The sequence below is a fragment of the Bos grunniens genome, chromosome 26 (genome assembly GCF_055505025.1).
Source record: "Bos grunniens cultivar Pamir isolate PY7600 chromosome 26, Bosgru_T2T1.0, whole genome shotgun sequence".
Classification (NCBI taxonomy): domain Eukaryota; kingdom Metazoa; phylum Chordata; class Mammalia; order Artiodactyla; family Bovidae; genus Bos; species Bos grunniens.
Genome location: NC_141190.1, coordinates 51595717 through 51618498, shown reverse-complemented (window position 1 = coordinate 51618498; position 22782 = coordinate 51595717). Strand labels below are relative to the sequence as shown.

The following is a 22782-nucleotide window of genomic DNA, read 5'->3' as shown; positions in this document are numbered from 1 at the left end:
AGCAAAAATTTCTTTGCTAAAAAGTAAAACCAAAATCCATTTTTAAAAAAATGTATCATTGGATTTCATCAAAATTAAAATCTGCTGTTCAAGAGGCACAGTTAAAAGCCAGCCTGACAGAGAAAATGGTTTACAACCTCAGACCCTTTACCTCAGCAACTTGTATCTGAAGCCCAAGAATAACACAAAGACCTCAGCCGTTAACGGGCAAACGGTCTGAACAGACTCCTTAGGAAGAGCAGACAGGCAGACCAGAAGGCACCGGGAAGACGGCGGCCCCCGCTCTTGGCGGAACTCGTCTCTGCTCGACCGTGGGGCTGAGGCCCATCTCCCTCCCGGCTGCTCCAGGAGGCCCCCACACGAGCCCCTCAGACGGCAGCAGGTTGGCCCAGAAAGCGTCCGTCGCTCTGCGTGGCTGAGGCTGGGACAGCCCCCGTCGTCGCTGCTCTCAGGGCCTCCCGTCGTCCTCCCAACATCAGCAAAGATGAGCTGGAGAGAAGCCAGGCGCTGGGCAGCCCGCAGCTCCTCCGCCCAGACGGCGCTGGCCGATGGCGCACCCTACCCCTCCCCTCTTACCTTGTAAAATGTGCTTTTAAAAGGATCTTTATTCAAATTACAGAAGAAGGGACTGTAAGGTGAATTCTAACAAAAGTAAACCTTGTTTACTGATAATAATGAAACCAGTGTTATCAGGAAGAAATTCCATGTCAGTGCAAGGTATAATGTTTTGCTTTAAAACATTGTCTTTAAAGAGAGTTTCTTGTAATACTGGCAACTGAGCCCAGGTTTTACTTGTGACCGTGGAGCAACTCCTGAGAAATGCCCGCACTGCGCGCTTCAGGTGGACAGGGGCTGTGTCTCCCACTCCCGTGTCAGCACCTAGCACGGCGTGCCTAGGACAGAGCCAGGTGCACTCGCCCAGGACCTGGCCGGGGACCTGGCCCTGGGTGCGCGGGGCGCGGGGAGGTTCCTGCCCTCCCTCAGGAAGCGCGCGGTTTGGGAGCAGGGGCCAGCCCAGGCCACATCACCACCTCGTTCTCCCCTTCTTTTTTTTTTTTTTTGAACAACAACAACATGCCTTTTTATATAAATTTGGATATTAACTTATCTGTATAAGTTCTCCCCTCGTTCTCCCCTTCTTGAAAAGGCAGGTGCAGTGTTGCTGACCATGAGCACGGTGTGTACGCGGGGCTCCAGCATCACTCACTTGCACAACAGAACTTTACAGCCGTTGACACAGACGCCTCTTCGCTCCCCAGCTCCTGGCACCTCCACTCTGCTCTGCTGCTGTGAGTTAGCCTCCTGCTGACGCCTCACGTGAGTGCAACCAGGCACCATCTGTCCTCTGCGTCCAGCTTATTTCACTGAGCACGATGTCCTCCAGGTTCATCCGTGTTGTCACATACAGCAGGATTTAGTTCTTTTTTAAGGATGAATAATAGTCTATTGAATGCACAGCAAAGAAAACCATCAAGTAAATGGAAAGACAACCTACAGAAATATTCTGCTAAATGACATCCACTGGGAAAAAGTATTGCATTTCCTCAAAAAATTAAACATAAAACTACCATGTGATCCAGAAACTCCACTCCTCAGTACATATCCAAAACAAAAACAGATACACGCACCCCAGTGTCCACACCAGCACTCTTCACAGTAGCCGAGACACGGAGACAACCCAAAGGTCCACTGACGAGACTGGGTAAGGACGACGTGGCTCATGCGCACAGTGGACACTGCCTGGCCACAAAGATGAAAGAACGCCACTTGCAGCAACATGGATGCCCGGGACCATCCCACTAAGTGAGCTAAGCCACACAGAGACAGGCGGCATCACATGATGTGACCCACATGTGGAGTCTAAAACATGACACAAAGAATGTATTTATAAAACAGAAACAGCCCCACAGACACGGAGGGGAAGCAGGGCTGAGAGATAAGTGAAGTTTGGGGTAACATACACTCCTTCTATAAATGAAACAAACAAGGTGGGCCTGCTGTGTGGCAGGGAACCACGTCTGATGTCTCGTGATGACCTGTGATGGGAAGCACCTGAGGAAGAGCGCGCGTGTGCGCACACACACGCGCACGCACACACACGCGCGCGCACACACACACGCACGCACACACACGCGCGCGCACACACACACGCACGTATAACTGAGCGCCTTTATTGTCCACCTGAGGTGTGAATCAACTATACTTGAATTAAAAATTAACTAATTTTTAAAAAGGAAAAAACAACACGTGTCTACCCGTTGCGCTGCCCCTTCCGGCCCGGCTGCCTCCCCGTGGCGGGACCGCGTCCTCTCATTCCCGAGCGAGGAAGCGGTGGACAGAGGCTCAGACTGGGCTCGGTGCTGTGCTCGTGATGCAGCCGCGAGCCTCCCCTGCAGAGGCTCTACCCCTGCTTCATCCTGCAAGACGTCAGCACGCCAAGCGCACTGTGCTGCGGGGCGGCCTGGTCACGCCCACATCGGGACTGAGCGCAGGGTCACGGGGCGTGTGGGAGGCGGAGCAAGACCCCGCCCCAGCTCCTGGCAACGGCGGTGTTGCCTCAGGTGGTCCCGCGAGCAGTGACTGCGTAAGCCATCACCTGCTCACGGCAACACTATGGCTGCACAGACTCATCTGTTTTGAAGCGAGCTTGTTAGCCAAGCACATGCATTTCAGATGGAGAGGCTGGGGCGCATATTGAGGACATGGCTGGTCCACGGTCTCCAAGGCGACCCTCAGACCAGGTCAATGCTGAACATCAGCAGGACCACCCCAGTTCCATCCTTTGGGCCACTGGAATGAACAGAAAGCTGCATTCTGCTCTCCTGAACCCAAGATCAAGGGAGGTCTGACTTATATCCTAATGGCAAACAAGCAAGAAGACAGACCCACTTCCTTAGTCATCAGTTCAGTTCAGTTCAGTTGCTTAGTCGTGTCCGACTTTTTGCGACACCATGAATCGCAGCACGCCAGGCCTCCCTGTCAATCACCAACTCCCGGAGTTCACTCAGACTCATGTCCATCGAGTCAGTGATGCCATCCAGCCATCTCATCCTCTTTCGTCCCCTTCTCCTCTTGCCCCCAATCCCTCCCAGCATCAAACTCTTTTCCAATGAGTCAACTCTTCCCATGAGGTGGCCAAAGGACTGGAGTTTCAGCTTTATCATCATTCCTTCCAAAGAAATCCCAGGGCTGATCTCCTTCAGAATGGACTGGTTGGATCTCCTTGCAGTCCAAGGGACTCTCAAGAGTCTTCTCCAACACCACAGTTCAAAAGCATCGATTCTTCAGCACTCAGCCTTCTTCACAGTCCAACTCTCATATCGCATACATGACCACAGGAAAAACCATAGCCTTGACTAGAGGAACCTTTGTTGGCAAAGTAATGTCTCTGCTTTTGAATATGCTATCTAGGTTGGTCATAACTTTCCTTCCAAGGAGTAAGCACCTTTTAATTTCAGGGCTGCAATCTCCATCTGCAGTGATTTTGGAGCCCCCAAAAATAAAGTCTGACACTGTTTCCACCGTTTTCCCATCTATTTGCCATGAAGTGATGGGACCAGATGCCATGATCTTAGTTTTCTGAATGTTGAGCTTTAAGCCAACTTTTTCACTCTCCTCTTTCACTTTGATCAAGAGGCTTTTGAGTTCCTCTTCACTTTCTGCCATAAGGGTGGTGTCACCTGCATACCTGAAGTTATTGATTTTCTCCTGGCAATCTTGATTCCAGCTTGTGCTTCTTCCAGCCCAGCGTTTCTCATAATGTACTCAGCGTATAAGTTAAATAAGCACAGTATGATACACACACTCCACGATGGTCAAAATGAAGACAGACGGTACTACGTGTCAGCGAGGATGCGGGACACGACTACAGCCCTGAAGGGACTGGAAAGTGCAGCACTCGCCGGGGAAGACAGTGATCTGTAAAGGCGGACACACACTGACCTGGGACCCAGCAGCTTCAGTCCTGCATATACACCCAACAGAACTGCACGAGTGTTCTCCCCAAAGACATTATTATCAAAGCAACATACTTTATAATAACCTAAAGACAGAGACAACCTCAACGACGGAGCAGGTGAACCGTGGTCTGTGCGGTGGAGGACAACCAGCAGTGAGGACTAGCGAACAACAGCCACACACACGTGACATCAAGCGAAAACGGCACAAAAGACCACATTCTGTGTGATCCCACTTATATAAAAATGAAAAAAAAAAGGCAAAATGAATCTGCTAGGTGGTTGAGATTGTGGCTGCCCTTGGGGACCCCCAGGGGAAGGAGGCGCTGGGATCGGGGGCTCCAGCCCCATCAGGTTCTCGGTCCGGTGTATACAGGCAGAAGAAGGGTGACCTGCACACACTGAGGCCGGCTGGTCTTCCTCCCGGGTGTGCCCCGGGGCCGCCAGCAGACCCGCCAGAAGGACTCCACAGGGAGACTCCACGGGGACTGGGAGAGCAGGCGGCCGCCAAGGCCTGGACACTCTCCACGCCCCAGCCCTGTGGCCTGGGAAGTGGGAGGAGGAAACGGTCTAGGTCTCACTCACCTTCCCCTCCCACGGCCCTGCCTCCCAGCAGACACCCCCCGCTCTCAGGAGGGGCATCGCCTGCCTGGGAGAAATTGCTTGTTTAAAATTAATTGTCTCCTCCGAGCTGAACCCCAGAAGGATGCGATGTCATTGTTAATTGGGAAGGTCCTCACCGTCCTCAGCGTGACATCCTGGCATGTCGCCCGGGCCTAATGAGCCAGAACAGCCCCCACCTGCTGACCTTGGGCCTTCACCTGCATTCTTTTTAATGATGCCCCAGGGCAGGCAGCCCCTCAGCGCGTAGCTCCAAAAACTTTTCCCATTATTCTAGACCAGAATGCTCATCAACTGTGAGTTGATTGGGCACCAAGGGGATTCTGAAGGATTCCCCAGCTGCCTGAGGAACACAAACTTTTCTCAGAAACAGAACTCAGCAGACATTCCCTCGGGTGCAGCAGGTCAGGGAAGAGGCAACTGATGAGCAGCCGCCCCAGACTCCACTGTACAGGCTGCTGAGATGGGCAGGGACAGCCTGCCCTCAGCTCTTGGCCCTTGAGCAGGACACCTGCTGCCCAGAGAAGCCTGTGGGGCCAGACACCCTGGACACACGTCTGTCTGCAGGAAGATGGGAAACAAGGCCTGAAAACCCAAAACAGGCAAAAACCCAGACACCGTCAGGGCCTGCTGCCAGCAAGGAGCTGGCACCTCCCGGCCCAGCAGGTGTCCCCCAGCAGGTGTCTCCTGGCTCAGCAGACGTGTCCTGGCCAGTACCTACCTGGGAGAAAGCTGCAGCTGAGTTCAAGTGTGTGCGCTTGAAGCTGCTCATTCCAAGTCCCTCTGAGGGTGGGCACAGGAATTCCATGTCTGTAGGTTTTTCCTAGGCCCTGGGGGAATTACTGCAATTGTCCAGAACTCTCACACATCTCTCTCAGCCTGGTGCAGGGACTCCCACTCTCCTTCTCACAAGCCCCAGCCCCAGCACCTCACCAAACCACTCTGTCTCAGCCATGTGAGCCCCACCGCCTCAGCCAGGCTGAGCAGAGGCAGAGCTGTTGCAGGGAGCACCTCCCCTCTCAGCCCTGTCCAACCCCTCCCTGGGACCACTCCTCCCAAGCTGCTATTGCCTCACAGTCCCAACCTCTTAGCATCAGGGGCCCAGGCCACTCATCCAAGGTCTCTCTCCTCCGTACCCTTCTGTGGGGTCTCAGTCAGTCCTGTGGTTTTCTCTGTGACATTCTCCAATGCCCCTGAAGACCAGAACCGTGTCCAGCTGCTCCATCACCATCTCCACTTGGATTATTCGGACATCTGCTGACCTCATGGACCTGATGTGTCCATGTGTGTGCTCAGTCGTGTCTGACTCTTGTGACCCCATAGACTGCAGCCCACCAGGCTCCTCTGTCCATGGGATTCTCTAGGCAAGAATACTGGAGTGGATAGCCATTTCCTTCTCCAGGGGATCTTCCTGACCCAGGAATCAAACCTGGGTCTCCTGCATTGCAGGCAGATTCTTTAGCGACTGAGCTATGACGGCATGGAACTCCTGAAATGCCCCAAACCTGCTCTATCCCCAGCTGTCTCCTCCTCTATAAATGGAGTCCATCCCTCTAGCTGCTCAGAATCCACATCACCCTTGGCTCTTGGTTCTGTCTCATATCCCACCGTCAGCCAGCAGCAGTCCCGGCGGGTCTACTTTCGGAGCATTCGGCGCCCTGCGGCTTCTCCCCCGTCACTGCTATCCTGCCCCATCATCATTGCTGCTTATTTGAATTTTCACCACGGCTGCCGCCATTCAAGTGTCTTCTCAGTGTAGCTGCCAGAGGGAGCCTTACCAGCACAGATAGATCGCATCACCCCTCCACTCACTTTGGAAGCCACCAAAGTCTCCCAGCCCAGTCAGAGCACAGCTAAGGCCTCATCACAGCCTGCAAGATCCCACATAACCTGAGTCCCCTCTGACTTCACCTCCTCCTGCTGGACCCCTGAGTCACCTCGTTTCAGACAGAGACTTCACAGCTACTGCTGTTCCTCACACATTCTGGAAATACTCCTGCCCTGTGTGGAGGGGAAAGAGGAGAGGGTAAGGCACGGGAAATAAATAGAAAGAAGAGGAGGAGAGAATGAATGCCTGGGTGGACGGATGGACAGATGGATGAACAGTGGATGGTGGATGGATGGATGGATGGTAGATGGATGGACAGATAGATTAGAGGATGGATGGAGGGATGGATAAATGGTAGATGGACGAAGAGACAGATTAGTGGATGGATGGATGGATGGTAGATGGATGGACAGATACATTAGTGGAAGGATGGATGGATGGATGGATGGGTGAATGGTGGATGGGTGGACACACAGAACAGTGGATGCATGGATGGATGGACGATAAAGAGTGGACAGGTGGACGGATGGATGGACGGGTGGGTGACTGGGCCTGTGGGGGGTGGACGACAGTGCTGAGTGTGGGACATGGATGAATGCCACTGACTCCTGCCCTCAAGAGACTCACAGTCTGGGGAAATTGACACTTGCCAGGAAGACCCTGTGTGTTGCTTCCCATCCCATAGGTGACCTAGGATAGAGTCAGGAGTCACCCAACACAGCTTAGGGGATGGAGGGCCCTATTCACAGTCTCAGAGACACCCTCAGACCAGATGGTCCAAACAGAAACCAAGGCCAGACACAGCCACGTCCACAAAAGCCACAGAGCCCAAGTGAAGACCTGGGGCACCAACCTGCACTCAGGGGAGAGTGTCAGGCAGGCGTGTCCAGCTCTCTGTGACCCCATGGACTGTAGCCTGCCAGGCCCCTCTGTCCATGGAATTCTCCAGACAAGAATACTGGAGTGGGTTGCTATTCCCTTCTGCAGGGGATCTTTCCAACCCAGGGATCAAACCCTGGTCTCCTGAATTGCAGGCAGATTCTTTACTGTTTAAGAAACCAGGGAAGCCCATTTTAGGACGAAGGTGTGCCTCAAAGGCCAGTGGAGTCCTTCAGTCACAGGCTATCCACTGGGGAGGCAGTGGGCAGGTCATGAGCATGACTGACCCTGTGGCTCTGCAGGGGCTTCAGTTGCCCCAAGAATGGATGTGGGGCCCCTGGGAGCACAGGGTGGAGGAGGAAAGCCAAGAACTGAGGTTTAAGAAAGAACGTGGTGTCAGTAGAAGAGGGAAGGATGCTCCCAAGAGTGGGGCCAGACTGCAGTCAGCTGCATCATGGTACGAGTGTGTCCTGATGTGGCCAAGGTGATGAGATACTCGAGGCTCCACCATCCCCTAGACAGCAACCAGAGAGTGTCCCACCCTCCGCTCCTCACCCCATATCTGGGTGTCACCACCCTCAGGTCTCCTCCCCACCTTTGCAGCCACCATCTCATCATGTCCCTGTTGCTTCTTACCTCAGTCTACAAGGCCAGCATCACCCTAACACCAAAACCAGACAAAGACATCATGAGAAAGCAAAACTGTAGATCAGTCTCACTCATGATCATAGATGCAAATATCATAAACAAAATATTAGCAAATCAAACCCAACAATGCCTTTTAAAAAATTTATACCACAACCAAGTGAAATTTATTCTAGGTTGGACATCTGAAAATCAACTAATGTAATCTATCATATAAAGTCTAAAGATGAAAAATCATCTGATTATACCACTAGATGGAAAAAAAGAGCATTTGACAAAATCCAATAACCATTCAAATTTTGTTCTACAAATGCTCAGCAAACTAGGAATGGAAGAGAACCTCCTCAACTTGATAAACAACATCTGCAAAAAAAGTCATGTTTTACTGTGAAACCTAAATACCCTCCACCCTGAGACTGGAAAAAGGCAAAAATGTGCCACCTCAGCAATTCTAATCAGTGTCGTATGGGAAGTCCCAGCTAGTGTAATAAGACAAGAAAAGGAAATAAAAGGATATCAACTGAAAAGAAAGAAACAAAATTCTTTTCCAAATAAAATTTAGAAAAGCAAGTTTAAAGATGTATGTAACTAATAATTACAGCAAGGTTGCAGGATACAAGGTTAATATATAATATCCATTGCTTTTATATATGCCTATATAACAGCAATAAGCAATCAGAATGTGAAACTGAAAACAATACCATTTACATAAACATGAACAACTGAAATACTCAGGTATAAATCTAACATGATGTGTACAAGACCTATATGAGAGGAAACTAGAAAACTCTGATGAATAAAATCAAAGAAAATCGAAATAAATGGAGAGATAGTCTATGTTCATGGATAAAAGACTCAAGTTGTTAAGATGCCAGTTCTTCTCAGTCTTATTTATAAATTCTGTGTAGTTCTAATCAGAACTCTAGCAAGTTAATTTGTAGATATCAACAAACTGGTTCTGCGGTTCAGCATCACCACAGCAAAGGCAGCAAAGGGGGAGGATTGACACTAGCCAACTTCAGGGTGTGTTATAAGGCTTCGGAAATCAAGACGGTGTGGATTTTGGTAAAGAGGAGACAAGTAGATCGATGGAACAGAAATACAGAGCCTAGAAGCAGACCCACACGAATGTAGTCACCTGCTCTTTGACGCAGGGGCAAAGGAAACACAGTGAAGTAAAGACAGTCTCTTCACAGACGGCCCTGGAACAATAGGGGATCCACATACAAAAAGGAAAAGAAAGAATCTAGACAGTGGCTTTACACATTCCAACCAAAAAGTTAATTCAGAATAGATCTCAGAACTAAATTTAAAATGCAAAACTATGAAACTTCCAGATGGTAACAAGAGAAAATCAAGGTGACCTTGGGTTTGGTGGTAACTTTCTAAGATACATCAAGCCATGAAATAAAGCCATGAAATAAAAAATTGATACGTCAAACATTATGAAAAATAAATATTTCTTCCCTGCAAAATACACAGCCAAGAGAGGGGAAAAGACAAGCTACAGGCTAGAAAATGTTTTCAAAAGATATCTGACGAAGGGCTTGTATCCAAAATATACAAACTTCAACAATAAGAAAACAACTCAGTTTTAAAATGTGCAAGAAAAAAAAAAAGAGAAAAAAAAAATGTGCAAGAGATCTGAATGACACCCCACCAAAGATGTTATGTAGAAGGCAAATAAGCATGTGAAAAGATGCTTATTAAGGACTATCAATTAAAGCAACCAGGAGATACCACTAAACACTCAGCAGAATGTCTAAAATCCAAAACATTGCCAATGTGGTGTGACCACCACCCCACATGCAGGCAGGAGGGGCTGGGGAGGGAGGCAGTTCCCAGAGAGGCCAGCCCAGGGCCCCGCTCCCTGGTCCCCAGACCACACTCCCCAGGGAGGGGAATCTCTAAAGTGTCTCCCACTCCCAGACTTTGTGACAGCAAAGGCGTGGCTCTCAGCATGCCTTTAGGCTTTCAAATACCACCTAATTCCCAAACCTGAGAAGGCGCCCAGGATGGCGCCTCCAGGACGCGCAGTCCTCCCCAGGGACTCACGGCCCTTGGGATAAAAGCAGCCAAGGGCTTCGCCTGGCCCCTCCCCTCCTCTGCCCAGGAACGGCCTCAGGGCCTGGGAGCATCTGGAGGCTGGCTCAGATCGGGCCTTCATAGGCAAGGACCTCTGCCTTCCCCCAGGCGGGAAGATAGAGGCAGCAGTCCACGTTCTGACCTGCACCAGGAGGGCCGGAGCCCACGGCCCTGAGCACAGAAATCCTCCACGACTGGCTGAGAATGAGGGCCAAAGGGCAGGGATGGGGCAGAGGGCGGGGCTGTGGGCTGGAGACGAGGAGGGCAGGAGCAGAACGGATCTCGCAGGGAAGGGTGCCAATCTAACTTGGGGTGTTCCGAACTTATCCCATCAGCTTAACAAACATGGGAACCGATTACATTACAGTTCAGTCGCTCAGTCGTGTCCGACTCTTTGCAACCCCAAGAATCGCAGCACACTTTAATTCATTATTTGTAAAATAACTTCACAAAGCACAAAGACTACAGAAGCATCATTACCCACAGATGACAGACAAATGTGTCCTTCTGCTCTGGCCTCCAGGGAAGGGGCCTCCAGGAACCCTGACTTCTCTTCTGCAGTGAGAGAGGTTCTTCAGCTGGGCAGACGCCACCCACTCCTGCAGGGACCCTCCTGCTGTGGGCCTGGGTCACAGCAAGGAGAAGCCATCGGAGCCCTCCCCCCCACCACCTGCACTTCCTTCTAGGGGGAGACCAGATGGTGAACAAGTAAAGAGGGGCAGGGGCACCGATTGGCACCCTCAGGTGAGGTGAGTGGCCAGGAGCAGTTTTAAGTGGGTGGAGGGTCTTCAATGAGCTCCAGAGGTCATGCTCCAGCGGAGGCTGAGGGGTCAGAAGACCCACCAGAAAGCCCAGGCCCGGTGCGCTCCAGCTGCGGGGGCTCCAGCACCCCCAGAGGCCCCCGAGCACACCAGCAGCACCAGGCAGGCCTGGGGTGCCCTGCACAGTGGCCCTGGGCCCATGCCCATCCCTGAGGGACAGCTGTGCAGCCCTTGGCCCTGGGCAGCTCAGGGCTGGGGCTCCCTCACTCTCCACCCAGCTGGCAGGAATCCAGCCCTCTCGGGGGCCCTGAGGCTGGATGACCAGGGTGGACACTGGTGGAGGGCACCAGTGCATCATGTGTGTGTGTGTGTGAGTGTGTGTGTAAGTGTGTGTGTGTGAGAGAGTGTGTGTGTGTCTGTGTGTGAGTTTGAGTGTGTGAGAGTGTGTGTGTGTGAGTGTGTGTTGTCACTTCAGTTGTGTCCAACTCTGTGACCCCATGGGCTGCAGCCCACCAGGCTCCTCTGCCCATAGGATTTCCCAGGCATGAATACTGGAGTGGGTTGCCATTTTCTTCTGCAGGGGATCTTCCCAACCCAGGGATCTAACCCGCGTCTCTTACGTCTCCCACATTGCCAGCCAGGTCCTTTACCACTAGAGCCACCTGGGGAGCCCAGTCCATCACGCTGCCTGAATGAAAAGAAACAATAGCCTCCCTGTCAGGCCCTATTTTCAGCACTGGAGACACACCAACTCCTTTAGTACTCAAAGGGCTCCATGGGATCACACTCTCACAATCCCCACATAGTGATGAAGACACAGAGGTTCAGAGTGGCCACATGACCTGCATAAGTCACTCTGACAGACAGTTGCATCCAGACTCCCAGCTTCAGAGTCAGCTTTAATTCCACGCATGCTCCCAGGATACATCCTGATGAGCTGCCAGGCCAGACCAGGCCCCTCACTGAGCCTCTGGGCCCCGGAGGATCTTGTGCAGCTTATCCACTCAGAGGCCTCACCAAGCCCCCTCCGTCTGAGGCCCGCAGTTTCCACCACCTGGCCCCCAGGAGGGTGTGAGACCTGGTGGTGCGCGCTGAGGCTCCCCAAAGTGAGGCACACCCGCACACTGACCCAAACAGCCCCTACAGGCTGCCAGGCTTCCGCAGAGATTTGCACCCTGTTTCTCTGGGTTCTCCCCTTCCTGGACAACCTCCCCAGCCTCCACTGAGGGACAGCTCACCGGCTGCAGGCATTAGCAGCAGAGAGAAATCCAAAGTGCGAGACGGCCCGCTCCTTCCTGACAAGGGCCGTCAGCCCCAAGGCCCAGACCAAGCAGGGGCTCAAGCCCCAGAGGAGCTCCTGAGGCCGGGGTGGGCGCTGCCTCCCTGGCCTGCCCAAGGGCCCTACACACGGTGAGATCGGGGTGCCATTTCCAGGGCAGAGAGGCCCCAGGGCCTCATGTCCGCCACACCCCCTTCCGCAGAGCCTCCTTGACATCCTCGTTCCTCAAGGTGTAGATGAAGGGGTTCAGCACCGGGGTGACGGTGGTGCTGAGCACGGTGACAGCCTTGGTCAGGTCCAGCGAGCTCTCCACCAAGGTCCTCACGTGCAGGAAGACAGTTGGGCCATACCAGATGAGGACCACCGCGAGGTGGGAGGAGCAGGCGGAGAAGGCCCGGGGCCGGCCCTGCAGCGAGGGCGTCCTGACGACGGCGACCACGATGTGGGCGTAGGAGACCAGCGTGATGACGCCCAGCGTGATGACATGACAGACCAGCGTGATGACGCCCAGCGTGGTGACGTCGTAGACCAGCGTGATGACGCGAAAGCCCAGGATGACGCAGAAGGCAGCACGATCCAGGGCGGGATGTCCCAGAAGTGGTTGAGGACCCGTGAGCCACAGAAGAAAAGGTGGCTGATGAGGGCCGTGGGCACGATGATGGCCGAGAAGCCGCAGAGCCAGGAGCCCAGGGCCAGGTGGCCAGAGAACCCGGGCGTCATGAAGCTGCCGTAGCGCAGCGGCAGGCAGACGGCTAGGTAGCAGTCATAGGCCATGGCGGCCAGCAGGAAGTCCTCGGTGCAGCCCAGAGAGAAGATGAAGTGCATCTGCACAGCGCAGCCTGAGAAGGAGATGGCTCCGCTGCGTGAGGTAAAGACGGCCAGCGTCTTGGGCATGCAGGCCGTGGTGAACCAGATCTCCAGGAAGGAGAGGTTGCAGAGGAAAAAGTACATGGGCGTCTGCAGGCGCCGGTGTGCCCCGACCAGCGAGAGGATGGCCAGGTTCCCGGCCACCGTGAGCACGTACGTGAGCAGGAAGAGCTCCACGTGGAGGCCCCGGGCCCCGGGAAGCCCAGCAAGATGAACGGGCCCCCAGCGGACAGGTTCTAGCTGCGGCCCCAGGCCATGACACCCATCAGGACACAGGCCCCGTGAGGCCAGCAAGAGGGACCGGCAGCCAGAAGCCCTCCGGGGGGCTTTGGAGAAGAGGCCCCCTCCCCGCTCTCTGGCTCTCCTCACATTGCCCTCTAACCCCAGGGCCCCAGACTGGCCTGGGACAGTGGACGGGAAGCACCCGCTGCAGCGGAGCAGCCCAGAGCGCTGCGTGGACTCGGGTCCGGCCGTTTGTCACCTGCTGGCCGAGGAGGATCCTGGTCTAGATCCCTTCCTTGGGGCTGTCCTTATTCTAGACTCCTCGTGGGGGTGGGGGGTATTTCCTTATTCTAGAGCTTTTCACAAATGAAATTACGTATGGCCCAATTTGGGACATTTTTATCCAACAAAGCGGATTATTCCTAGTAAAGCATTCCTATCGCGATGTGCCATGAAACCGCCCCGGTCCCCGAGGATGACCACCTCAGAGGCACCCCGGGGGAGCTGCTCTACCCACCAGAGGGGGAAAGCCAGGAGGCAGATGGCTGCCACCAGCGCTGCTCTGGCCGCAGCCGAGGTCGCTGGGTGGGGCAGGAGACCCACTGGAGAAGCTCTCAGTCCCTCGGTGCCGCCCACCACTTCTCGGAACCCTTGGTGGGCTTCGACCCCACCGACAAGAGCCCAGAGTCCAGAACCGGCGGCCACCGCACGGCAGGCAGGGCGGGGCAGGTTGAGGTCTACGCGTCCACGTGCTGGACCACTGGGCACGGGGCTCCCGAGGTGGTGCCCACCGTCCTTGCCCCTGCACGTCACACACTTGCCCCACACACACGTGGGCACCACGTACTCTCAGAAGCCTGGTCCTGGACCAGCTTTCTGCTCCTGGAGCACTGGAGTTCCTGGAGCACTAGTCCCGTTCCTGATGGACTTGGGGTCCCTTGGTGTTTCACAGTGACTGCCCTGCTCACACCAGAGTCTGGGCATAGATCAGGAACCGGTCTAGGAGTCCTGCCCAAGTCCCCTTTTAATAACCTTTAAATAACCCCTTGGAGTTGAGCAGGGAAAGGGCGTCCACCCCAGCCACCTTATAAATAGCAGGTTCTGGCTCCCTGCTCTCTGTCTACTGTCACTGGTGACCTGGGCAGGAAGGCGCTCACTGCCTCTGTTCTGGGATCTGAGAGCAAGAAACCCTGTGCCACAGCCCTGACACGCTTGGCTGTGACCCACTCCCAGCCCCACAGTGAAGCCAGGGCAGCTGACCTTAATCAGAGCCCAGCAAGATGGCCCACATTCCAGACACATCCAGAGATATGCCCTAGAGCCCTGTGGTGGTGTCCAGACAAAAGCAAACCTCAGAGGCTCTGCATCTGTGTGGACGAGGCCGGCACACCCACCAGGTCCCAGGAGGGGACCCCTTGGGCCATGTCCTGGCAAGACAGCGACCCCATCCCAGACGCCAACTCCTGGGGGCCAGAGTGCTCCTTGCGGCTGTCTGCTGGACCCCTGGGTGGGCACAGACCCCTGTGGGCTGCAGCAGGGCCTGTACCCCCTGCACTGCTCACAAGCCCAGGCCCCGCAACCCGCAGGGAGCACAGAACTGCACAGAATTGGCAAGCCTGCCCTGCCTGGAGCTCTAAGAATCCTCCAGCCTGAATTTCTGAATGTCCCATGACTTGTGGGTGGCTACTGCTGTGCCCTGGAGGTGAAGACACAGGGCTGCTCTCCCGTGTGTGCACATGCGCACATGCGTGTGTGTGTGTGCCTGGGAGTGTGCGTGCACACGGTGAGGACACCCAGAGCCTTCAGAGTCCGCCTCGTTTCAAGGGTCTCCTGAAGCTGAGAAGGTGGGACTAAATGAGAGTCTCACTCTGAGTCCACCACAGGGGAGGGGGACTAAATGGGGGCTGCACTATGAGCCCACCATGGGGAAGGGGGGCGTCTCCCTGCAGATCAGCTCATGGGGACATGGCATGATGAGGGGTCACTCACCTGGGGTCTGAGCAGGCTCCAGGACACATCCCCCTGAAGCCACCTGGAGACCAGAAGGCTAAGCATGGGCCCCCGAGAACTTTCCAGGTGGGGCCATGCCCACGGGGGCTGCCTCTTGCTGGCTGAAGACCCCCTGTTGGCTGAGCCACCTGCCTCTGCTGCCCACCTCCTCTGTAGATGTGGCCAGAGGAATGGGGTCACAGGCTACTCTGGGCCCCCAGGGAGCAGCCAAACCATTCATGCTGCCCCAGCAGGTTCACGGCAGTGGCCAGAAGGAGATCTCAGGTGCTAGGGAAGGTGCCCTGGCCTGCCACCCACACTGGACGCTCACACCCCTGACTCTGGTCACTCAGGGTGGCCAGCACTGGCTCAGCCTTGGGGGAAGGAAGCAGAGGCGCCCCTGCCATCATGCTGCTCCTCAGGCTGCCGGACTCGACTCATCGCAGCCGCAGGCACCTGCCGCCCCAGCTCTTCCAGGGCAGCATCTCCCCTGCACCCCGCTGGGCATCAGCAGGGCCGCTGGTACTCTGGCACACGGCCCAGGAAGCGGAGGCACCCGGGTGAGAAGGGTGTCCTCCATGGCGCCCTGGCTGCCACCACCAGCAGGGAGAGCCAAGCCCAGAGGCAGCCCTCTCGCTCTCAGATGCTTCTGCCCTCCCTCTGGCCTCCCTGGGGCTCAGGCCTGCAAGGACCCTCTTGCCAATTACTCAGGAGCAAGATCCTGGCCCCGGGCGCTGGGGCGGCCTGGGAGTGGTCCGCGGGGCTCTGGGGGGGCCTGGGGGTGGTCCCCGGTGGCACCCAGCGTCCTGAGGGGCCTCCTGCCCTTGGGGTCCTCCCGGGAGCCGCTTCCTGCCTGGAGCCCCACCGTGTCTGCTGCAGGGCCAGCACCCTGAGGGGCACAGTAGACCCTGGTGCTCTTGGCAGATGCTCGGTATCTCAGTTTCCTCTCTGGAAATGGGTGAGGACACCCCACAGTTTGATAGGCAACCCACAGGCAGCCCCACCTCCACCACTGCCCAAGCCTTCCAGGAAGAGCCGCTCCAACAAGACCCCAGCTGGAGACTGCTTCATGCTCCCCGAGGCAGGGACCCCAGCCCAGCGAGGACAGGAGGAAGCTGTGGCTGGAAGGAGGAACCGCCGTGGACCAGGCGGGAGAGCCCACCCTGGGGCTCTGTGAGCACGTGCGGGGTGCACCTGGGGTGTGTGGGGTCGGCCACAGGCAGGCTGTGTGCTGTTAGTCACCAGGGGCCTGAGCCCCAGAGGCGGGGACACTGCTTCCAGGGGCAGTGTGCTCCCACCCCCAGTATGCCCCCCTGCCGTCGGCACCTGGCAGGTGGGCAGCAGCCAGAGGGGCTCTGATGGGACCACTGACCTCAGCCACCCATGCTCAGCCTCAAGTGTCATCCGCCCTGGGGACTCCAGCAGCACCATGTCTGTCACAAAGATGTCTGTCTGTCCCTAATTGGAAGCTCATTAAAAGCTGGCAGCAGGCTCCCCGGGTGGGAGCGTGGCCTCGTCAACTGGCACCACGCAGGGCTGCCACCTTGTCTAACAGAACAAGAGGGCCACTTTCCGTTTGCTTCAATAAACCAAACTTTCCCCAAGCCTACCCAACTCGAGGAGTTTGGAAGGTGCAGAAGAAAGGCTTCTCAAAGCACAGGTGAGTGTGAAGATGAGGTGTGTCACGCGTGCCCACCCTTGTGTTTTTGTTTTCCCCCGTCCACTTTCAGGGCTCATGTTAGAGAAACACTGCTGAATTCTCATTCTTTCTTTTTTTTTTATTTTTTAAATTGAGGTATATGATTGACAAACAAAGCAGCCATACATGTGTGACGGACACATCTTGATGAGTCTGGAGATGACCGTCCACCTGTGAAACATTCCCCATTGCCTCTAAAAGTCCCCGCGCTGTTTGTGTGATGAAACATTCGACATAAGATGCACCTCCTGCGTCACAACTTACACCACACACGGCCCACGTTTCGCGAGCTCACTGCCCTCTCTTCCCTCAACTACTCCAGGTCCGAAGATCGGACTTCCCATTCCTCTTATTGTAACTAAAGCCCTTGGAAACACACGTCGACCAGAAGTATTTGCCTATATTTCTGAATAACTTCCTTATGATGAAGAAGTGTACTTCAAATCCATAATCTCCACTGACAAGACCACTCAAGAGGTGACAAGGCCCAGCAGGATTATCTCCAGAAAGGCCGCCCCTGATGCTGGGCTGGGTGCCCCCAGGTCCTCTGCAGGTCTGGCCCCCACTGTGGTCTGGTGACCAGCGCCGCCTTCTCCATGATGGGGCCCTGGTCTGGCCCAGCCGCCCCTGCACTGGGAGTGAATGTGAGGCGGTGCGGAAGAAGCTGAGGGCCCGTGAGCGTGGCTCATCCTAGTGGCCTGTAATAATGAAGCATGTCCTGCAGCAGCGTGTTTAGAAGAAGAAAAGTGAGAGCGCTGACTGAGGGTTAGAATGGGGCTTGTCCTGACCGCGTTCCGCTGCGTCGCTGACGTGACGGCAACCGGACGCCACGCGGGCACCGGGAGACACGCGGCCTCTCACGGTGTCAGGGCTTGTCCTGACCGCATCCGCTGTGTCGCTGACGTGATGACAATCGGACGCCACGCGGGCACCGGAAGACACGCGGGTCTCTCACGGTGTCAGAGCCCGGTCTGGGGTCTGGACCTCTCACCCAGTGAGGGTGGAGGGGGTGGCCATGGTTAGTAAAGAGCCGAGAGAGGAGGAGTTTGTGCAGACACTCTGCTTTTGTGGGGGGAGGGGTCTGCCAGTCTGGTTGGAACTCTGGAGTGGGGGGCAGGGAGAGCCTTGGAGCAGGGAGCTGGGGGGAGGAGTGGCCTCGAGTTCACCAGGGAAGGGGGGTGGCAGCTCTTCTGGGCTGATGTACCCCCGGAGGGCACCAGAACCCCCAAGAAGACACCCCAGGACATCCTGGGGACGCATCAGGGTCCATAGAGGAGCCTGGGAAGACCAGGAAGGGGCCCAAGGGCCCCAACCCACTGCCAGACCCAAAAGCAGCACAAAGCTGGCTCCCAGGTGCCCCCGCAACATGTCCCCACCCCTCACTGCACCCTGAACTGAGGAAGAAGAAATCAGGTCATGCGTGAGGTTCCTGTGGCTGCTGCAAAAAACTGCCACTGAGCGTGGTCTAGAGGCGGAGCAGCGGCAAAGAGACCGCCTGCCCGTGCGGGAGGTGCAGGAGACGTGCGCTCCATCCCCAGGTCCGGAAGAGCCCTGCAGGAGGGCACGGCGACCCACGCCAGTATTCTTGCCTGGAGAGTCCCATGGACAGAGGAGCCTGGAGGGCTACAGTCCATGGGGTCGCAAAGAGTCAGACACGCTGAAGTGACTTAGCACACGTATACCCGCAAGTGGACGAGAACAACACAAATTTGTTTTCTTACGCTCTACACCTTAGACGTTCCAGGCAGGTCTCTCTGGGCTAAATTCCAGGGACCAGAATATCTGGTTCCTTCTGGAGGCTCTGGGGGAGAGTGCTTTCCTCACCTCTTCCCTGAAGGCTGCTGCATTCCTGGGCTTGTGGCCCCTCCTCCTTTCCAAAGCCAGTCCGTCAGCATCTCACTGACACTCTCCTATGGTCGTGTCTCCCCCAGCCCCCTTCCACCTTTAAGGGCCCTGTGATGACACAGAGCCCACTCGGGCCGTCCAGGGACTCGCGGCTCCAGCTGCCCTCGTCCGAGTGCCGCAGCACTCTCACAGGTTCCGGGAGGATGATGTGGACGCTGTCGGGGAGGGGGTGCGCTTCTGTGCTGACCACAGAACGCCCACCTGCCCCACACCCCCCGTGGCTGTCCTGTCCAGACAGTCTGCCTCCCAGGACAGTCTGCTCTGCAGCCCAAAGTGACAGGAGGCCGCCCCTTACCTGACAGTCGTCTGCAAAGTCAGCGATTTGGAAACGTCTCCGTCTGAATGCATTTTAAGGAACAGTTGGAGACAAAGGACAGCCATGTTTTACTTGTGACAGGCAGTTGTAATGAAAATCTTTAAGCAGTCATCCAAAAAATAATTCTGCATCATAATTGCTATTACGTGTTTCCACATTACTGTATGATCATTGGTTTTATTTTTCAAAGTGATACATAAGTTTATGCTTTTTAGGGAATTTTAACTGCAAAGAAGTATATACAGAGTCTAAGTCCCACTGTACCCCCAGACGTCACTGCTTAAGATAGTCTCGTGAGGAACTCGCCTGACATTCTTCATGGATGTTTTGTTTTATCACGATGTGCTCACACCGCCTAGGACATGCTTCCAGGCCCTGCTCGTGACTTGCCTCTGTCTGCATCCCTGCCCAGGCAAGCGCCCTCCACCTGGATCCCATCATCGGGTGTGGGGGCTGCTTCCAATTTGTCTGATTGCAAACGTGAAGTCCTGTGTGTGTCTCCTTGTAAAGTCATGTAAGACATGGACTCCCGGGTCAAAAATAATGATGCCACCACCTGCCCTTTTAAAGATTCTGCAGCACAGCATTTCTTTCCAATGCTGACATCCTGGTAAAGTTGATGGATAAACCACATTTCAGTCAAGCCCCTGTTCTGTCAGACTCATTCTCCTTCTCTAAGAGGAGTCACTGCTGAGTGCGCAGTGTGAGAGCAAAGCGCGACTCAGTGGGAGGGGCAACGGGGCGGGGGAGGTGGCGGTCGCCTGTGACAGGTGTGCCCACCCCTGGAGGTGCTGGAAAGTAGATAAAACTGGAAAGTGGCTGTTAAAAAGATGCCAGAAATAATGTCACTCACCAGACACATGAACTTTAGATAGAACTTCCTCCATGGAAATGGAAAGTCCCTGAATGTGCCCTGAAGAGGCAAAATGTGAAAACACACAATAGAAGTTTTAAACTCAAAGGTGCTGAAACCATATGTAACTTGTGATAATATTGCTTTTAACTGTGTCTTTTAGGTTATTAATCATTGGGAATATTGATCACTAGAGTAACTGGTATGAATCTAGTGTGGGCAGATATCATCCACGTGAGTATGTTTATGTATGTGCTTCAGCTTTAGTTTAGTTTGGGGGAAATTCATTTTAAGTGAAGTAATTTATGGTGCATCGGGGCAGACCTGCACGTGTGTGAGACGGTCCATCCGTAACCGTGTCTGGTCCAGCCCACCCCGACTGCAGACGGTGTGCGTGTGTCATGACTGCCCCCACACGGCGCTTGAGTCACAGGTGTGAGTGTCTGTGTGTGGCAGTGCGTGTGCACATCTCACAGCATCAGTCGTCGGGATCTGCCCTCTCCCTGGCCACTCAGGGCCCCGCCAGGAAAACCCTCTCAGCAGGCAGAGTGACGCTGTCCGTGGTGCTGGCCACTCTGCTAACCAGCGCTGACCGAGCACCTCCCAGCCACCTTCGAGGCCCCACGGCCCCCTCAGGGCCCAGGACAACCAGGCTTCCATCTCGCCTCAGGGTACACCTGGGCTCCTGTGGGTTGGCTCACACCTGGGAACCCACATATGGTTGTCCCACACCCAGATTCCTCCTCAGTTTCTGAGCCTGGTTCTGACAGAACCAAACTCTGGTCCAGCCCCATCTTACTCTGCTGATCTTCTGCCTGAAAACCTCAAAAAATATGAACCTCATTCTGTGACCTCCAGCTGCCTAAAGCCAGACGTCTCCCTCAAGATGCTGTGTGGCTTAGCAAGCAATGGCCAGGGGTGAGGAGGCTGGGTTTCTTCCAGACTGGGTGGTCCTGGGCCTCCCCTCCCTGAGCCCAGCCTCTCCCCTGGGACTTCCAGGTAGGGATGGGGAGGAAGGGACAGAGGGAGAAGGACAGGAGGGAGGCCCATTGCCTTTATGGACAGCAGTGTATTAAAGACAAAATCTGGGGTCAGGCAGGCTCCAGCTGTGGAGAAGATGGGGCCTGGAAACTGCAAGTTTTACAAAGAAGTGAAAGACTCGAAACAGAAACTGACTAGACTCAGCACAAAAGATGTGCCCGGGCATAGAGGGTGTCCACGCCTTAACTACCTGGGCATGGAGGGCGTCACACCTCAGCTACCTGGGCATGGAGGGCGTCCGCGCCTCAGCTACCTGGGCATGGAGGGCGTCCGTGCCTCAGCTACCTGGGCATGGAGGGCGTCCGCGCCTCAGCTACCTGGGCATGGAGGGCGTCCGTGCCTTAACTACTCATTCACAAGTATGATTCAAACACAGAACCTGAGAAACACAGTCAGGCATTCAGAGAATGTTACGTAGAACAGAGGCAGCTGCGCAGATAACAGGGAACAGAAAGCACTCTTCAAATACTAGAAAACTGATGTGGGATGAGTGCCTACCTCCAACCATGCCCAACGATAAAGTCCAGATACAAAATTTTGTGAAAGATGGAAATCTTTGAAAATGAAAACACAGCATGCCAGTTTATGGGATGTACAGAAGCAGTGTGCCTAAAGGGAAGTACACAGGAGTGAACACCTACATTTTTAACAGAAGAAAAATCTCAAACCAATAAAATTAAAACACTAAGGAACCAGAAAAAGAAGAGCAAACCTAACTCAAAGTCAGTGGAAAGGAGAAAATAACGAACCTCAAGGTGGTAAGTGAAACAGAGAGCAGAGAACAACAGAGAGAATCGATAAAACCAGAAGTCAGTTCTCAAAATCAGCAAAGTCAACAAACCTTTAAACCTTTCCCTAAGGTTTAAACTCAATAAGAAATGGGTGTGGCGACATCACTGCTGACTCCACAGAGCAAACAGGAAGCAGGGGGCACTGAGCAGTGCTGTGCCAGGGGGCAGAGGACCTAGAAGACAGGGGCAGGTTCCTGGACACACAGATGCCAACCCCGACTCAAAAAGAAATACAAAAGTTGAACAGACCTACACTAGGCACAGAAATTGAATCGGTAACTCCTCCTCCTAACAGAGGAAAGCCCGGGACTAGGTAGATGGCTTCACCAAGTCTACCAGATGGCTACCGAAGAGTCAACACCAGCCCTTCTCAAAATTCTCCAAAAAGCAGAAAGGGGGGACACTTCCTAATGTGTTCTGGGAGGCCAGCATGACCATGATAAGACGGTCAGACAAAAACACCACAGGAAAACTCCACACCAATACCTACAAATACAGATGCAAAATCCTCAACTCAATACAAGAAAACCAAATCCAATGGCATATTAAAAGGTTACCACTGTGACCAGCGGGATTTGACCTTGCATCCCAGGAATGCAAGAATGATTCAATATAAAAATCAATATTTATACCACATTAATAGAATGAAGGGGTAAGGACACATAATCAACTCAATGCAGGAAAATATTTGACAAGATTCAACATCTTTTCATGATAAAAATACTCAGAAAACCAGTGATAGGAAAGACCTTCATCAACATGATAAAGGACACTTACACCCACGGCTGACATCAGCACTGCCAGGAGACGCTGCGAGGGCCAAGGGGTGAGACAGCAGCGCTCCCCCCAGAGCAACGGGGCAAGTAGACAGAGAGAGGCGCCCGACCCGGAAGGAGGAGCTGACAGTACCCTTGTCTCCAGACAGCCAGACTCGTTATTAGAAAATCCCAGAGTCTATACCCCAACACTTACCACGATTAATAAAGAAATTCAGCAAAGTTTCAGAGTGAAAAATCAACATGCAGAATCGGCTGTGTTCCTGAAA

At 54.3% G+C, this 22782-nt stretch overlaps 1 long non-coding RNA gene and 1 pseudogene across 2 annotated transcripts; both read right to left on the bottom strand.

The window, feature by feature from the left end:
• Positions 1 to 587: 587 nt before the first annotated feature.
• Positions 588 to 2481, bottom strand: LOC147344600 (uncharacterized). The gene is made up of 2 exons (XR_015155820.1): positions 2256 to 2481; positions 588 to 1443 (listed from the first exon to the last, which is right to left on the bottom strand). It is a non-coding gene; the product is annotated as an uncharacterized LOC147344600 (long non-coding RNA).
• A 9180-nt stretch (positions 2482 to 11661) lies between these two features.
• Positions 11662 to 13540, bottom strand: LOC147344599 (olfactory receptor 287-like; annotated as a pseudogene). The gene is made up of 2 exons (XR_015155442.1): positions 13520 to 13540; positions 11662 to 13380 (listed from the first exon to the last, which is right to left on the bottom strand). The product of XR_015155442.1 is annotated as an olfactory receptor 287-like (transcript).
• Positions 13541 to 22782: the final 9242 nt, after the last annotated feature.